Source organism: Apostichopus japonicus, chromosome 7 (genome assembly GCF_037975245.1).
Source record: "Apostichopus japonicus isolate 1M-3 chromosome 7, ASM3797524v1, whole genome shotgun sequence".
Taxonomy (NCBI): Eukaryota; Metazoa; Echinodermata; class Holothuroidea; order Aspidochirotida; family Stichopodidae; genus Apostichopus; species Apostichopus japonicus.
The window spans coordinates 5,521,170-5,536,142 of NC_092567.1; the positions used below are offsets into that span (position 1 = coordinate 5,521,170).

At 37.7% G+C, this 14,973-nt stretch overlaps 1 protein-coding gene across 4 annotated transcripts in view; it reads left to right on the top strand.

The window, feature by feature from the left end:
- The first annotated feature begins 1,173 nt into the window (after window positions 1–1,173).
- The window catches only part of LOC139970025 (NLR family CARD domain-containing protein 4-like), a 72,356-nt gene continuing 58,556 nt past the window's right edge, over window positions 1,174–14,973 (top strand). For 3 of the 4 annotated variants that reach the window (XM_071975563.1, XM_071975566.1, XM_071975567.1), the window contains exon 1: window positions 1,174–1,595. The gene's annotated coding sequence lies outside the window, so the exon portion shown is untranslated. Of the gene's footprint in view, window positions 1,596–12,421; window positions 12,730–14,973 lie in introns of those variants that run through there. The other variant, XM_071975564.1, reaches the window with a different exon arrangement.

The window sequence follows — 14,973 nt, forward strand, 5'->3', positions numbered from 1 at the left end:
ATGATGATGATAATGATGAGGATGGTGATGATGATGATGATGATGAGGATGGTGATGATGATGGTGATGATGATGATGGTGATGATGATGATGGTGATGGTGGTTATGGTGATGGTGATGATGATGATGATGATGGTGATGGTGATGGTGGTGATGGTGACGGTGATGGTGATGGTGGTGGTGGTGGTGGGGGTGGGGGTGGGGGTGGGGGTGGTGATGGTGATGTTGATGTTGATGGTGATGGTGATGGTGATGGTGATGGTGATGGTGATGGTGATGGTGATGATGATGATGATGATGATGATGATGATGATGATGATGATGATGATGATGATGATGATGATGATGATGATGATGATGATGATGATGATGATGATGATGATGATGATGATGATGATGATGATGATGATGATGATGATGATGATGATGATGATGATGATGATGATGATGATGATGATGATGATGATGATGATGATGATGATGATGATGATGATGATGATGATGATGATGAGCATGATGAGCATGATGATGATGATGATGATGACGGTGATGATGATGATGACGACGATGATGATGATGGTGACGATGACGATGACGATGACGGTGACGATGACGGTGACGGTGACGATGATGATGACGATGACGATGACGATGATGATGACGGCGACGACGAGGACGAGGACGAGGACGAAGACGAAGATGATGATAATAAACATAATATTTATAAAACGATTTACATAGAAAAGGCTATCTCATAAAAATTTACAATGGACTATAGTAACAGCAAGGAAGAAAGAATTGTAGACACATCTAAAACAAATCTTTGGTAACTCTTTACAATAGCCATATATACAAGTTTAATTCAAGTTCAAATTGTGTATTCAAATTCAATCTTCGGTTATCAATCTATTTACCAATGGCGATAAGTAATATATACAAAAAGTATGTAGCCAGGGCCATTTTTAAGAAGTCATTTAAGCGTTACTTAAAACAGGACAATTCGCTAAGGCGTTACAAAGGCTTTTACGTCATCAGTTAAAATTTAGTAACTGACGTCTCCCTGCTATTGTATATGCAGTAAGGCCTCCGACTCGGTTGGATAATTATGAATATGTTGTTTGTTCCTACGTTTACTGAAGAAATGACTCATAACTGAATTTTTTCTTTAATAAAAGTACACAGAATATAAGTGTTATCAAATCAGAACGTATGGCGCATCAGTTGTACGACAGGTTTTAACACGGCGATCATGGAAAATATAAAGTAGTGGATATGTTACTGAAATTAGCTTCATATATCGGATTGATGTCTGCACAGTTTGGACATATTGACCGGTTTTGTAATGGAATTCCGATACTGTCATTTTCACCTTAGATTTAGAAAAGCTTGATCTATAACTATGGCATTGTATGTTATTCAACACTTCCTCAACCAAACAGTTGGACACAACCTCCCATTCCAGGACCATTTGATACCGGAACCAATAATCAAGGACTGAATATAACATGAAGGATTTCCATTTTATTGAAACTAAAGGTCATTGAGTCAACGACATTTACACCAAAACAAAGGACATCCAATTAAAACCTGATTAGGTAAGTAAATAAGGTTCATAGATTGTACCGATCAATGTAGGAAATAAGGGAGGTGGTATAGTACAGGACCTGGTGACAAAGAGGGAATCCACCACTCCAGTCCCCCCCCCCCTACACACACACAAACACGATATACTTCATTAAGTGTCAATTTGTATTCAAGTTATTTCATTTTAGGGTGAGCTTGTGTATGTGTGATGTCCTTTTGTTGTTGATTTTGAACTCACCTATGTGGTTCACTTTTTTCTTTGTTTATGTAATCTACTCTCCTTTAAATGAAAGACTGAAAGTTTAGTCTAATCATCTGAAATTTTAGTCTAATGATGGATGGTATTAGGGATCAAACTACATAGACTAAATTCCAGTCTGAAATGTAAAGACTGAATGTCAGTCTTAGCTAGACTAAATACTCTGCAGTATAATAGACTGAAAATTAAACCATTTTAAACTGAACAGTTAGAAGTTTAGACTGAATTATTGCAGCACCAGTCTAAATTAGATTGAACACTTTCTAGTCTATTAGTCTGATATATAGGCTGAAAAGTCAGTCGTTCAGTATGAATTATTACACATAATAGATATACTGTCAATCTAATGAATTGCAAATTCTGGTTTGAAAATGCTTTTCTAATGATCCTCCATGTTGGCTAAGTGCTGAAATTCTTCATTGTTGATGAATTTACCCTCAAAAACAACATTCTAAGATATGTTAATGCAAGGGAATTTACTGAAAGGTGCACAATGGCTCCTGAGTTAGTATGGTCTGTATTTCCGTCTTATTCTCAACACAAGCACCAGAAAACACACTACTTGTTAAGAAAAAGTCGCCTAGGAAAGATCCTGGGCACGAATCGTCGGGTGTGCATTACCATTCCTTTCGAAAGATACTACATATACTACATATGATCTTAGCCAATAGACCTTTCACATAGACCTTTTTGTTTTGTTTTAGAGATAGGATATACATAGGTGTGGGCCTATGTTTTCAGCTTTAAATGGAATTTTATATCATGTCTATGCTTCATGTACATTCCTGTACTAGCTTGTGTATTTGTTATATCTATCTATGAAAGACGCGACTTCTACTGTTGGCAAGATTCGAACATTTGAAGTGCAAAAACATAGCCTGCGTGCACCGTTGTTTTATATATAGCATGAACATCAGGTAATCAAGGCATGATCATTTGTCTTACTCTGGGATTACTTTAATAAAGATAGAAAAACAAAGTTTTCAAGAAATATGCACAGACATTGCAAATATGTGAGTAAACAATTAAAATGCCTGGAATTATTAATGTTACTGTTAATATAAACAGAGAGATACCACAAAACAAGAACCCTACAATCCATAGTAGCATTAATAACTACATTTCTAATGACAACATAGTTCTTAAGTAAATGACCACACGGGATCGGAACAGTCGAATCGTGTTCACTTAATGTGCAAGTCATGTACATGAATCATTGATTTGAGTGGACTTCAAATGGTGTGAGACATCTTCAGTTCACTGCAAAAGTGTAGCATTGTCAGATGTTGTGAAGCGACTTCTATCCAATGTATTTTTATGGTTAACGTTAACAAGCAATTGTTTATGTAATTTCACAAACTCCCAAATTTTTGGACACGCAGTGACTTTTGAAGAGATTGTCGGCTGCCTCCACAATGTTCGCCCAGCTGGAAATAACTGTTTTGTCGGCTCAGCTACAGTGAAATATTGCTTATGGCCAGTGTCATATCCACCAGAAAGTTAAGATTGCTGACTATACTGGACAATATTCCTTTCCCGGGCTGCAGCTTCCACATCTGTGCCTTCCTGTTGAGTAAGGATATGAAATCAATTTAAAGAAATATTCTTGCAGAATTGTCTAGACAGTGAGCTTAACCCGTAAATGCATTTTATATTAACCCAGTTGTTGAGGACCCCTGACATGGATAAATCAGATTATTCATGGGACTCTTTAACTTGGAGCTAAGAAACAAAGGATACAGTACTTGTATTTCCCTAGGAAAGAATAAAGAAAATGAAATATGAGTGGCAAGAGAAGGCAAAGCTACTTTAGGTCACCACACATGCAATGTATGTTTAATGTGATGTGTAACATGAAGAATAGCCAGCAAAGAAACATAATGATAAGAATGAGTGAGGGATAACTGACCTATCATTGGTGGTATTTTGCTGATTGACAATACTAGTACAATTAGTGATAAGGTGATCAAGATGTCAACTTTGCAAGAATTAAAGCACACATCAGGGTCTGAGAACCATTCTTTCACAGAAAGGAGATCTTGTCACATGTTTTTCTTTGAGGTAGTGATTAAAATCCTTTATGAATCTTTCACACACTAAATCATCTTACCATTACTTATTAACCATAGCTGTATTTTTGTGGCATGTTGTCGCCAAATGTTTTCCCACCGTTTTATAGGCTACTATAGCAGTAAGTTTAGTTGCAAAGATACGAATCTGTCACAATACATTTGGAAAACTAAATATGTATTGTGATGAGGTTTGAATGCTGACAAGATTTTGAAGAAAAAATATACCCTGATTTATGCCTTTAGGTCCCATGTTGCGTTCAAGTAAACAAATCATCATTTCTTTGCGCACAGTAAGCATATAATCACACTTCCACATATACTGTATGTTTCTTTCTTCAAAATTTAGATTGCAAATCTGAACAATTAAACAATATGAGATCAAACAAACCAGGCGATTATTCACATATACCCCCGTGTTTACATTTTCTGAGTTCTAGTGTGCATGTACTGACGGCCACACTGTACCATACACAGTGATACATATAACAAAACAACGGTCTCATTGCTGCTAGTTTGTGAATTAGCCAATATTTCTACTAAGAAATACACAATTGGAAATAATGTTATTGCAGACACTAAAACGGGATGATATCAGCACAATATGTAGGTTGGTCATAGTTATGAATATTACCAAGGTGATGAACGCATCACTATTTGCAGGGTTGTTCAGCGGCCCTGACAATAATTTAAAATGTATTCAATATTTAACTTACAGCTATATTCTGTACGAAGTATAGGACATCTCCAGATATACTAGTTGGCAGCTTCCCATAACTATACCTCTTCATATTTACCTATCTGTGAAACATAAAAAATTGAGTAGATATAGTACAGATGTCTTCTGAAATGAAAAGAAAGAATATTAAATAATTAAAACATCACATAAATTGCACCATCTAGTTCAAATGGTATGGACTGTTCATTAAGCTACTTCCCAATCACAGGCTGAGAGATTTACCATCCACCTCCTACAACTTTTACAGATGGTATTACAAGTAGATTTAATATTCGGCATAACTTTTTTTTTCCTAATAGGGTTGTAAATTAGTATACCGGTTTGCCTGAGAAAGTTGTACTTGCAAGTAGTGTGAATGGGTTTAAGAATGCTTTGGACAAGCACTTTAAGCATGGTTATTGGCTCAGAGTGTTTGTTTCTTCAGTTTTCTTTCTCTCTCAGGACTATAAGGTCCTTGATGGGGACTTGAGTGTCCCTCCTGATCCTGTTTTTTCTACTAAACTAAACTAACCCGTTTGTGGCCTATGGCATTGCACTGATAACGTGCTGATGCTTATTTTCACACGGCCCTCTGATACCTTACACCCAATAGCTACTATAAGTTACAACTTACGTAGTTACTATTGTTTTTTAATGATCAAATCTGAGCACTGTACACAAAACTTGTTTGGCTCCACATAGTAGTTTGAGTATGATACAGGCATCATATCACCTTATTTCTCTTCCTTTACAACATTATATCCCTAACGCAATGTTATTAAGAAGCATAGACACAGGCACAGCCTAAGCTTATTGGTCGAGGTTACAATTAACTAGCGTAGCCTCGTTAGGCTTAGGTAACTTAACATGGGTAAATTAAATACAAGTTAGGCCTAGGCTAGCTTGACTTAACTGCATATTTACCAACTACTAACTAGCCTACTATAACTAGTGCTAGACCAAGACTAGGCCCTGTTGTGTTAAACCTAGGCTTTAGACAGTAGTACCAGCCAACTATAACCTAGCCGTAGGGATGTAGAAGACGGTAAAATCGCGTATCACGTGACATCTTGTGATCACACGCAAATTTGAATGATTCGATACGTAAAGCACGAAGAATAAGATAGACGCTCAAAAAGCCTCAAATTCGATCAAATTTAAAGCAGTATGTTACCTTCTCACCATGAGAGAGAAACAGCTATGTTGAACTGTGTTTTAATACATTTATTTTATGTTTCTCCAATTTGTCTGTACCATCGGCATGCGAATAGTCAGTGCATGTGAATTGCGTGTAATTTCAATATAAAATAATTTAAGGTCGGCCTAGCCTAACTTTTTTGTCATTTGAAGACCTAAAACTGTTGTATGGATACCTTTACAAAGGATTAATTTAATCTTGCATCATGGTTCTATCAGAGAATATCTCAAAACGACATGATCATTAATCACGTCCGTAATATCCCAACGGGTACATTTTGTACGTCCACTGTGCATCGACGATTTTAGAGACATTTTCTGAGGCTTCAACTGTCAAAACTTCAATTCAGTCAAATATTTGAAGGAGAGTATAATATTAATTAATCTTCAGGAAACAGAACGATCAGCCTGCATCATCAGTTTTAGGAGAAAAAAAGGACCAAATTAGCATCGCGGTTTTACCGTATGCATATACCATCTAAGTTAGGGCCTACATCTGTTTATCATTTCTCTTTATTTATAAGCTTCTTGAGCTTCCACAAACATATCATAGTAAAAGTGTATAGGACAAGAACACTCGAAAATTATTTGCATATGCTAAGTTTGTCATGATAGGATTAACGTTAGGCCTAACTCGAACCTAGGCCTAAATTACTATTAGTTAATACTAGCCCTACGTACAGTGATTCGTTAACGCTAGCCATATAGCCTGTCAGTATGCTAGGCCTAACTAGACTATGCCTACCGCCAGTCAACATCCTATTCAGTGTTCTAAACTGCAAATTTACAATATGCACGCAGGCTAAGCCACACAATTGTGCCTGTTAACATTTTATATAAATTAAACAAAAGAATAAAGTAGGGCCTACACTCGAACTGCGTAAGGAATTCGTCACCAAAGCCTTCTCCGCAAGAAACGTTCTTAGCAATTCTGCCATTTTCACTGGAACTTCCAAGTACATACGTGTATAGAGGGACGTAGCTAAGACTTGATGATTGGGGGGGGGGGGGGGGTGTAATGGCTGAAATTCCAACTGGATGGGTTTTGAAGCCAGAAAATTCCAACTGCTGCCTTGTACCCTCCATGCACTATACTCGTCAACGATACGGTCAGTGTCATTCAGACTCCCCGTCTTTCGCGACTGCACTTTTGTTCCGAACTTTTTTCGAATCATTTGTACCACTGGCCCTCACTTCACAATCTTATGAATCATTATGGTTAAGCAAGTTCACTGCGTATAAGTTTTATGCTTGAAGGCTACATAGACTACTAACTACAAAAGCTATGTTAATGTAACAAAGGGGATTTTTTTTTCTTCAACAAATTATATTCGACCACAAAAATACAGTGCTTTTTCCTAGCGCACTTAACATTATTTCCATTTGGAATGAAGTGAACAATTAAACATTTTGCAGAAAAATGTTGAGTTGACGAGATACGATAAGTTGTCTTTTAAACATTTTGCAGAAAATCGTTCAATTGCTCAGTTTGAATGAAGTGAACAATTGAACATTTTGCAGAAATTTTTTAAATTGACGAGATATGATAAGTTGTCAGCTAAACATTTTGCACAAAAAATGTCCAATTGACGAGATATGATAAGTTGTCAATTAAACATTTTGCAGAAAATTGTTCAATTGCTCAGTTAAAGCAACTGAGCAATCCAACATTTTTCTGATTTATATTAAGATTTAATCATGTTATCTAAACAATTTACTGAAAAATGTCAACTTATGTGGCAAAGTTGTTCTTATGTTGATGGCACGTTTAAGCTTCCGTAGATTAGTATTGAGCGTTTTAGTTGTATACCATAGAGGCAATATATATCCTGAATTTATTTCAAGCTAGCGAACAGGGTCAACCCACCTAATAGCAAAATGAGTACATAAATAAACCGAATTGAAGCTGGCGAACGTTGTACAGTGGTTCTATGAGGCATATTCAAAATCATACGAAGTTTTGTATGGTGGAGTATAAGGATCGCGAGATACAGTTTCTCAAAGTGGTAAGAAAAACGGTAAATATGACTAATTAAAGGTAAATTTTGAACGAAATTTTTCAATTTTTAGGTCATACACAATTACAGGAATATATGAATAGGCCCAGGTAAATTAGAGTGTGACAGTCGGAAATTCCGACTGTCGCACTCAAATTTTCCAACTATCGTCAGTTTTACCAAGTTTGGGGGGTGGGGTGAGACACTCCGCTATCGACGTCCCTGCGTGCATATATAAATAATTTGTATATATCCCTGCACTACTTGCAATGCGCTAGTGTGCGCGGTCCTATCATGTTCGCCACTCATTGTAATCATGCAAATATCAAGAACACTTGATCATATATTACTTTCCTGATTGGACGTGATTTCAGTGGAATAGAAAGACTTACATCAACGCGATCCCGTAGCAAAATTGAATAATATGATTGGATACTTCGGTCAGTGTAAACAAATATTGAGCGGTGCAACGGATTCTTTATATGATATGGAGTGATTTTTAGTCTAAACTCAGTCCAATACACTGAAAACAATTGCAATCGCACTTCAAACTGAAACATTCAGTCTATCATGTTAAGAGAGTACATGCAATAATTTCCATCATTCGTTGCTCTACACATAGCCCGTTCACATTCCCGTTGCTAAGTAGAGAGGTTTAATTTGGGCAGTTGTATGTAGAAACTAAACGAATAAAAATAAAATAACGAATCACAGGTCCCTACGAGAGCCTACGTACCCCCCCCCCCTCTCTACCGTACATTATATAGTTTCGTAAGAAACCTATCAACAACTAGAAACCGTGTACTGGTACAAGTACCTTGAAAGTATATAAATTTAATATATTGTACTAATCAATGAAGGAATTAAGGAAGGTGAGGATAGCACAAAACCTGATAGCCAGGCAATAGAATTGTACCCTAGTCCCCTCTCATCAACATATTAAATAAAAATATCATTGACAATGCCTTGAACAACGAAATCTACTTTACTTCGAAGCGTATATTATTACAGCAAAAACAATTATAAAGAGCTTAAACTCCGTAACGGTTGCCATGCTACAATTAATCCGTCTAACGTCACTGTGTCTATACCTCTCTTTTACAAATTATTGTCTCTTTGTGGCAACAAATTCGCATCAGTAGTTTCAATTGTTCAAGTTTATAAAGTATTTTCTGCATACGAAACTTACCCGACTACTAAGTTTGTAAAAGTACCCTGTCTTCGCTATGCACTGTAATATGCTGGAAGCAAAATGTCTTTAATGTGAATACAGTTATTGTAAGATTAGTTTCTGCAAGCTTTAAATCCAGACCTACATAGCGAGGTCTTCTCAATTACTGGTCATGTTCCCTGCACTGAACTACGTTAATTCACACTGATGTGCTATCACTCTTGTCATAGACTAGTCATTAATCGAATTTTACGAAGATTATTTTTGTATCAGGAACGTAAATTCATGGTGTGGGTAGGATAAGAAACGAAAGAAACGCGAAATACCCGACAGTACTGCAATGGTCAATTGATCCCTCCACGGTTCTGGGATACAAACAAAAGTCATTGCATTCGTCGTTCCCACGTGTATTTTTATGGAACTAGAAATCTATCTAAGCAAGCAAGTAGTTGGGGAGAGACGAAATTAACGAAGTTTGTTTTTACATAATTGCCAGTAAACGGTTTAGCAAAGATATTTTTTTAAAAGCCATGATTGCCATCTCGTATTAGAAATTTAAGTTGAATGACTGTCACGCAAATTATATATATTTATAGATTCTTTACACAGTCAAACCAAACGCTAAGAAAATGATCATTTTGTGTTTGCTATCAAGTGAATGATCGAGGTCTACTTTTCTAAGTTTTAAAGCAGCTTTTAGCGTCCTTTTCTATAATGTTCTCAACCGCATTGACCCCACGATGCCATAACGGCATACATACCTAGCTTATCTGATCAAATCTAACTTCAAATGGTGGTATAATGTAGTATAATTTACAAATGTGAACGTTGTCTTTCTCGAAGATATTTTCCGTTAGGATCGAAATCAACCCCGCCATAACATGAATAATTAAATTCTGCGAACGTCATTGAATATTGAGGTAAATAACGACTGTTTACTTTGCCGGCGTCGTAAGCAACCCAGAACATCATAATGTACTACAACACTGTGCTCTATTTGTACATATTCTGTGTGGCTGTGATAACGACTCAACTTTTTCGAATTACTGAATGAATCTATTTTAAGCAATGGCTCATTTTTAAACTTGTCAGCTATTCACTGATTGGTTGAATTCAAAGTAGTGGATTTGGGGAACTGTATACGAATAATTTTAAATGAGGAATTTGTCAGAAGACACTCTACTCATTATCTGCAGAAGTCCTTAGTTACTCGCCAATTGATGCTCTTGGCAGGGGAAAAACTTGGCTAATATAGTAGTTTGCTGTTTTGTGATGAATTTATGTAAAACCACTCGATGGACATGTCAATAGGGTGGGAAAACGGCGACAAAACGCAAAAAGCTGCCCAAGAAGTTATAACAACTTGAAAGCAAAATACCGATTACAGTAGTAGCCCACCCCGCTGAAGATTGATAAATGGGATGGGGGCTGGGAATCTGAGAAACATCTTTTCTGTTGCTGAGATATAAATGTTTGAGTTTAGTCATAAAACAGAAAAGTACTGATTGTGCAATAACCTATCACGTCAAAACATTATGCACCTTAAATTGTCTTTGTTTTCTGTTATAATTGAAAGCGGCTTACTTAACCTTTAGTAATTTAGTAATTTACAAAGTCGTACCTATCGACCAACTCTTCTCGCGTTCCATACGCATATGACTTGTGATAAACAACTGAATTATGAAACAGACCCAAGCTGTCATGCGTATTATAGTATAATAATGACTCAGATCGTGTCTCGAAAAGTTGGGGCCTCGTGGACAACTGTGACATCCACAGGGGGTTCGTGGGGGAATAAAGTTATGGAAACCCTCGTTTAATGTTTAAGCAGGGGGGTCCCTGGTATGTGCGATAGTCTGTGTATCTAGGGGTATCAATGTATTGCTGGCTGGAAGAGAGTTTGTTCTTGCTGCCGGGGTGTATGTTAACAGTCTGGTGGACATTTTTGTCTCTGAACTTAGTATACGGGGAAGTAACAAGAGACGGATATACCGTGGGCGGGATCAGCTCATATATGTAGCAGGGTAGAGAGCGTTGATCGGCTTGTTATTGTTTTCTGATATGTGTCAATGCTATCGGATATGTCGTAATTGGTCAGATACTCGTGTATAGGCTTCTACACAGTTTCGGGGTCGTTTATATTGCTATGCGAGTAGCGTTTTTATACATTAATTTGGTATACATTATGAACAAGTTGCCAGGCAGAATCCTTGCCGAATTTTATAGCGTTTGTCAGAGGCAATGTTTTCAAGGTTATTTTTGGGCTTCTGCAAAAGACATATGGATCGGATTGATGCACTCTGCAGCTGTGCTGCGCACACTACTTGTGCGGTTACAAGGCCGTTGCAGCGTAGGGTTCACGGGCTGACGCGGTCCATCGTTAGCTGCGCTGCGTTGCCTTTGACGAATTCATCATTTGCTGCGCTGCGTTGTCTATAGCGCAATGCCGACAGTTAAACGCGCTGCTAGGCAACTTGCGCATTACAGAATAGCTGTGCCGGGATAGGGTTAGCTTATGTACGTTATCCGTGTGTCGTGTTTTAGTCGTAAGGGTATTCCTACTTATATATATTTATTTGTTTGTCACACTGGGGAAGATGTACTACAGGTTCATTGTATATGACAAGTATATATACTTATTAATCTCAGGATGCACTGTTAGTGTATTTTATTCAACGGTTTCCTCGATTCTATCCCTAACCCCCCCCCCCCCCCACCCACACACACATTACTTACCAACCGACTACGCTACAACATAACTGGAACGGACAGCGTTATAATACATTCAATGAGTACTACAAGCGTTCAGTGTCACAAGGGGGCACGTCACGGGGTTGGAACGTTTTTTTTTTTACGCGATTCCGCATTGAAATATTTGGTCAAGGTTAACGTATACGACGAAGGCTGAGTAATTGTCGGGTGGCTCGTCGACAAGTACAAAGGAGCTCTAGTACTTGATCCAAGCTAACACTTAGCTAGGCAAGGACTTCATAGTGCAATGATCTATGTGATTTAAGTTCTAAATATAACCGTTATAGTAGGTTCAATTCAGCGAGAATCTCATTGAACCGTACCCATATGCAAAGTGCGTGTCATAACCAAAAAGCGTTACTTAAAACAGGACGATTCTAAAAGGCGTTATGAAAGCGTTCACGTCATCAGTGTACACAGTATATAGTAACTGACGTTTCCCTACTAAAGTATATGTAGTATGACCTCTGCCTCGGTTGGATAATTATGAATAGATTTGTTATGTTACAACGTTTACTGAAGAAAGGACCCATATTTTAAAGGTTTTTTGAAATAAAAGTAAACAGTATGTAAGTGTGATACAATTACTCAAATCAGAACGTATGGCACATCAGTTGTACGACAGGTTTAACACGGCGATCACGGTAATACACGAAGTAGTGGATGTGTTTCTCAAAATAGCTTTGTACATCGGATTGATGTCTGCACAATTTGGATATATTGACTGGGTTTTTGTAAAGGAATTCCGATACAGTCACATTGTCCTTAGATTAAAAAGGCTTGATATATTGCTATGGCATTGTGTTCATCACCTCTTCCAGAAACAAACAGTTGGAAATCACCTCCCATTCCAGGACCATTCGACACCAATAATTCAAGGATTGAATATAACAATAAAGAACTCCCATATTATTGAAACTAAAGGTCGTTGAGTCAATGTTATTTACACCAGAACAAAGGACATCCAATTTAACCATCATTAGGTGAGTAAATAAGGTTAATAGATTGTACTAATAAATGGAGGAATTAGGTGAGGTGGGTATAGTGCAAGACCTGGTGACATAGAGGGAATCCACCAGTGGCGGAGCGTCCATACAGTCAGGGGGGGCGAATGCCCCCCCCCCCCCCTGACGGACTCAAATGGACTGCTGGCGCCCTATTCAGCTTTTTACCACTTTTTATTTATTCGCGATTATTGACTTTATTATTGCGTTCTCATCTACCTATTGACATTTGTCACATTTTGTTGGCGATGACACCTATTTATTCCCGTTTATCTGCAAATTAGCAAGGCCCGGAAAGGGTCATTTCCGGCGATCTAGGGAGTACCTTTACTCAAAAAATGTCGGTACGCTCCGCGCCAACCTGGGGTGGCGCTGCGCTTAGATAGTGTTGAGCGCCCCTACAGACCATTCTCGCCCCCCTTGACCAATACCCCTAGCTCCGCCACTGGAATCCACCACTCCCCCCTACACACACACACAAAACAGACACGCTAGACTGTATATAGACGTTTGGTAGTGGAATCTTTCTTTTGTGTTCACTGTGGTAACCTCTGTATTAAGCTGTATGTATTATGTGCGTGTATTTGTCCCTTCACAGAATTTGCAGTTTAAACCTTCTATAAAAACTATACCTAACTACATGTCCTCAAGTTCTATTTCGATGTAGCCGTCCTCACAACAACTAGTGCATTTAAAATTAATGTTTAGAGTCGAGGATTAATTCGCATTAAGTAGAAGCTCACTATGCAGGTTATACCTTAGTACCTGCGACAAAAATAAAGGTTGAATGGCACATTGCTACGATCCGCATGTAAAATATAGTTTTACTTTCTGAGAAGGTACCAGATATATGACGTACATGTGAGCATGCGTACATGCTGTAAATACGGTGATACGACCTTAATCGATGTTGGTGACCATATAGCTATATTGGCCGTTCACTATATTGATATAGCGGGGAACATTTACATGTGGTTCAGACGACGAATATATTGTATTCAAGAGACAAAACTAATTTAACGTAAGAGTCCAGCGGTATATTAGAGTTTTAACTCACACACTTATGTTAGGTACTAATTGAGAGAGCCGAAATCAAACAACCTTCTAGCATTCAAACAAAAATGATGGCTGCTAGGAAGGAGCATAAGGGCAAGGGGTGAGGAGATGGGAGGAAAGGAAATAACACCGTTATTTCGCGTATGTCTTTTGCACAAGAAATAACAATTTTTTTTTTCAAATAGAAGGTTAATTAAGCTTCTGCAGCGTTGCTGCTTTTGTTTTAACAATATAGCAATCCGTCACAATCCTACAAGCATCTGTGTGTAGTCATGCATAGAGCCAATGTATGGTTCGTTAATCTTTACAGTGGTGTGTAATTCGCTATTTTGGCTACTCTATACATATCACGTTTTATGCTAGACACATTCGAATCACAAACCTCCATTTCCCCGTAGAATACATATAATTCTGATACATTCCTAAGGAAAGTAAATACCGAAACTGAAGCATTTATTACTTATTCCTGTTGTATATATTTATCATCTTTACCAAATCTCAAATTCCTTGTCTTCCATTATTTAACTCTGATCTTCCAAAAAAACGACCTTGGCGAAGCGTCTTGCAAATGCGATACCGTATCCATAGTAACTGTCATGTTAAAACGCACAATGAAATAACGCGGATGCTATACATCAAGTTTGTTAAAACTTCTTCGAACTTCAATCACCTCCACCGCCAACCCCCACTATCCATTATACCTCTAGATTTAACCATCGCATTTTTTTATGAGTCTGCCCTGCAAAAAAAAAAGAAAACAAATTAATTGTATCCCTTCAATTGATGGAACCTCATATTACCTGTTTACCCCTGTCCAACATCCCTCACCCTGTTCTCCCTGTAACCATTATTACATTTTCACACCAAAGTACTTTTTTCCCAAATAAAATCAGCTTGCTACCATTTATCATTATTACAATTGTTGAAGCAAGATATGAACCTTTTTATCAAATTCTCAGCACATTCAAACTGGATTGTGTAACTATATTTTCCGATCGCCTCGATTTTACCTGATGATATTCGGGGAAGTCGTGGTAATAGAGCTTTACGTGTACTTGGGTGTATTTTACTGACGAAGCTTTTCTACTGCAAGATATGGTACGGAATGCTAAGTTACTAGAAACTATTTCAATACCTTTTGTGTTGGTTATGTCAATACTAAGGCCA